The 4,297-nt window shown below is 39.3% G+C and overlaps 1 protein-coding gene across 5 annotated transcripts in view; it reads right to left on the bottom strand.

Moving 5' to 3' along the window:
• LOC110531947 (poly(rC)-binding protein 4) overlaps window positions 1-3,617 on the bottom strand; it is a 62,601-nt gene extending 58,984 nt beyond the window's left edge. For 2 of the 5 annotated variants that reach the window (XM_021615483.2, XM_021615485.2), the window contains exon 1: window positions 3,023-3,616. The gene's annotated coding sequence lies outside the window, so the exon portion shown is untranslated. Of the gene's footprint in view, window positions 1-3,022 lie in introns of all 5 variants that reach the window. The other 3 variants (XM_036987832.1, XM_036987833.1, XM_036987834.1) reach the window with 2 other exon arrangements.
• Between the last annotated feature and the right edge of the window lie 680 nt (window positions 3,618-4,297).

The following is a 4,297-nucleotide window of genomic DNA, read 5'->3' as shown; positions in this document are numbered from 1 at the left end:
GTTCACAGATCAATGCATTGTAAATTGGTAGTATTCATAGTGGAGCTGTTCAACAACATCTTGTCAAAACACCATTATTAAGAAAGCAGTACTTGCAACACAACATCTATTTCAATCGATGATGTGGGAGGCATTGGTTGTTCCCTACAGGGTCTATGTTCATTACACACTGACAAACACAGGTTATGGACTCAAATACAGGAGAGATTTTTCTAAAATACACAAAGAAAAAATGTATATGTGTAATATGAAAACCACTGTGACAACAAATACAAGACATTACTAAGAACATAGCTGAATTAATATTATTGTTCTGCTTTTATATTATTGACGAGCCTTTACATTTGAATACAAATCAACAGTCAGGACATATTAAGGTATAGCGCAATATAATCGGTTGAATTGAATCTTTGAATTGAATCTGTATGACTCAGTTCAGCTCTTATGACTCTCAACTAATAAGCCTGCATCCTTTAACAAATCCCCTCAAGATCCCACCTCTCTTTACCTCCTCTTCTGAAACACTATTACCCAGAGTCACCATACAGATGGTCATGGTTTGCAGCTTACACCAATTAGGCAGAGCTACTGTCTATACTCCACAGCCTTACCAAGACCCTCCTCGTTGACTAGAACATTGCTTATTTACCTCTGACTGAGTAGGCAGGCCTGGTTGTAAATTAGGAAGGGTATTGGCAGTTTCCAGCCATTGGAGCAGCATGTGTCAGTCCTAGAGTCTGTTATTTATGAGTCCTCTGAGCCCTCAGCCCTTGCTGCTGCTGCAGAGATGCTGATTCAGTTTTATTATTGAAGAGGCCCTTCCACTCCTTATTAGATCTTTGATTCTTGGAGTGCATTTAGGAATTACATTTAGGTTGAGAGTCAGCATCAGCCATGCCTGATGGCCTCTTTCCCTCTCTCCCTGTCTCTGCGTGAGTAGTGACTCTCTATCTCTCTCTTTCAGAAATAAACGTATAGATGGACAGACATTGAAAACATTATCCCTCTCTCTGTCTCTCTCTTCCACTCACAAACAAACAAACGCATATGCACATACACACACACACACACACCATTCTGTCCTGATTTGATTTGATTTGATATTGATCCTCACTATCTGCCAGGGAGAGATCACCTTTCTATGGGGGTATTCTATCCCATCCTTATATTTCCTCAATGAACAAACAATCATCCCAGAAAGAGAATTATTTTAAATAGGAGGTAATATTGTGATTATCTGTGTAGGAACACTGTATGTAAGCATGCAGTAATGCCAGGTCTCTCTCGGAAATGAGGTTCTTAACCTCGAGATCTACTCGTAGAATAAAATAATATCAAAAACTCTGTTTACAGAAAGATGACATAAGAAAAGATGACTCGTACAGGATCATTATGTCTCTCGTCATACCGGTTTCCAGCAGTGTAATAGGATTGACCAGGCTTCAAATAGACACTAAAACAGAATATAGGAAGCTCTCCATCTTTAATTGCAGTTGGTACAAAGCTTTCTCTAATCAATCAGACCATCCACATGTGGATATTATTTCATTGACCTTATTGTTATGGAAAGTCCATGATGATCAACCCACTAAAATTCAATGGTACCTTTTGTGTTATAATTGGTCTAACTCATTATGCCTTGATAAGTCTGGTAAACACAGAATTTCAAATAAATATAAACCATAAACCTTTTAGAGGACTTTGAACAGGACTTTGACCATATTCTGTTTGTGCGCAGCTTCAGTAAACTGGAGATCCAAAGCTCTAATGCCAACATCAAGCTGATTTTTGATATTGGTAGCAGCATTGCAGTATTTTGAGGAAGATCATAAGTGTTGGTGAATGTTCAATTTTCACTATAACATATTCCTATCTGATTAGTAGTGATTTTATTTACATACCTGACTGTCTGTGTACCCTTTGTTCACAGTAAAGCTTTTGCTGAATTAAAATTATCCTAAATGGCAAGAGGTTGAAGGAGGTTGAGAAACAGTAAACCTGCAGTGCCAATCAAACAAATGATGGCTGACACACACACACATACAATCCTGTGCATTTGGGGGGAATCCACTATATAAGAATTGTTGATTAAAATAAATACTTGGTATTAAAAATGGCAAATGGTAGGTATTTTGTTAACTTGTTATTTAATAACATTGTTTGTTACTAGAGTTGTATCTAGTAAGGATATATAAAATAAAAAACTTAACTTAAACAATCAACAATCAACAAATATCATCACCAAGCTGTTCGACTATTGGCAGCGTTAGAGTGTTGAAAAAAATACATAAATACATACAGTATAAGGCAACATGAAATGATTATAGTGGAATCTGCAAGCAGAATTTTCCTTGGCGCACGTACATTTTGGTCAATTCATTAGTCTTTCCGTTCAGCCGGCATGGCAGTGAGTGATGCGCCTGTCGCGCGCACACACACAAACACACACGCGCGCCTCAGCACTGCCATTCTCGTTGAGCGTGATCTTTGCGCGTCTTGAACTGGCCTATAGTCAGTGGGGTCATCTTTCGTTATCATAAAGACGTCTTTTTGAGGACGTCTGTCCTCAATCCCAATAAACTACTGCTGTTGTTCTTTGAGCGCATATGTCGGGATTGTACTATTTGTCGTGGAGTTCAGCTCAAAATAAGTGTCTTTATATGGCAGCCATTTCAGGTTTCTTTGATTAGGCCTACTGTGTCTATGCAGAAAAATGACATGGATGTGTAGCCTCATTTATTTATTTTTTAATTCAAAGACCACATTAGAAAATACAAGAATGAGCAATTTAGGTGAGCTGCCAAAGTGAGACCAAATATTGCTCATATAATTGATTTCATATATTATTTTTGAATAGCCATACATGTACACCTCAAGGGAGTTTTCTATCATTATTTGAAATAGTTCGGCATTTGAGAATAGGAAGACACAGCAAGATACAGGAGAGGTTTTTGAAGTTGGAGAAATCACCAGATAATAAGAAGTGGCCGTTTGAATTGATAACTCAAAACTCGTATCTTACCTGTTAATATGCAGGGTCGTCAAGATGAGGTTTTGTACACATTAAAGTCCACTGTGAGCTTGTACGGATTCTCCTCCCTGTATCACGCTGAAAGGATGGAACAGGACTGAGTGCAAGCCGCCTGTGCGTGGAGACCGGGCGTCTCGATTGAGCGAGATGCATGCGGCTTGAAACGAATGTGACAGACTACCCTTTCGGATCGCGAACGAAGGTGAAGTTGTCAGTGTGTAGCCTACAGTGCACTCTGGGTAAAACAGTCTGCCCAACTATCCAACCACCCCTGTTTCCGCTGGTGCTCTGTCTTTCGGGCGAATGTGATGGTTATCCCACGGGATCCATGAATGAATTTGGGCACGTCTCACGCTCCCCGCTGCGCGTCGCATAACCAATCGGTTAGTTCGATTGATGGGAGCCCTATTTGTCTTTCTCTCATGTTGAAGAAGATTACAATTACGGAAAATGTGCTTGGTCATAAATGACAATAATTGTCGCATTTGAATAGCTTAATGTAGGTTAGCTCCTTGGAAATAATTAATAGCATAAAATTAATATGTTCAAGTCTTGGGAATTGGGACCAGTGCGCATCAATTCGCACAATACTTGGTGGCTTTTATTCTGTCAATATATCAGAGCGTTGGCGAAGTTAAAAGTGTCAAAGGGTTGTCTAACACCCACCCGTGGAGGTCTGCTGTGGGCGGTCCAGAAACATGCTCTCCTACTACTTGCTCTCATACTGCCATCTAGTGAAGACCTCAGCTAGTCATATTGAACTGTAACTTTTTCTATTGCTGCAACATTTTCATTTTTCATCATGAGAGTTAGGCGATACTGTATTTTGTTGTCTTCCATTATGGTTAATGCTATTTAACTCTGTGAGGTTATTTATAGACAGGTCTGTAGCCACCTATTTTAAAAAAATGCACTGAGGCAGTACATCCTCAGTCCAGTCTGTGATGGTTTAGTAATATCCTGACTAGGGTTGCAAAAATCCACATGTATTTTTTTTGAATGTATTTAATTACATTTTTATTGAGCTAGGCAAGTCAGTTAAGAACAAACTCTTATTTACAATGACCGCCTACCTAACTTTAAATAAATTCCCTGGTTATCCCGGTTGTAGGATTCATGGAATCAGGAGGGACTAAGTAGGACATCTGAAAACCTCCAACTAGGATTTCTGGAATAACAGGAAATGTATTCAAAGTTCCCAGAATTGTGCAACCCTAATCCTGACTGTGAAGCATGACATCAGATAACAGCCTCTCTGTCCTTTGG

This window comes from Oncorhynchus mykiss, chromosome 9 (assembly GCF_013265735.2).
Source record: "Oncorhynchus mykiss isolate Arlee chromosome 9, USDA_OmykA_1.1, whole genome shotgun sequence".
Classification (NCBI taxonomy): Eukaryota; Metazoa; Chordata; class Actinopteri; order Salmoniformes; family Salmonidae; genus Oncorhynchus; species Oncorhynchus mykiss.
The sequence above is the reverse complement of the archived record's forward strand: the minus strand, read 5'-3'. Positions and strand labels throughout refer to the sequence as shown.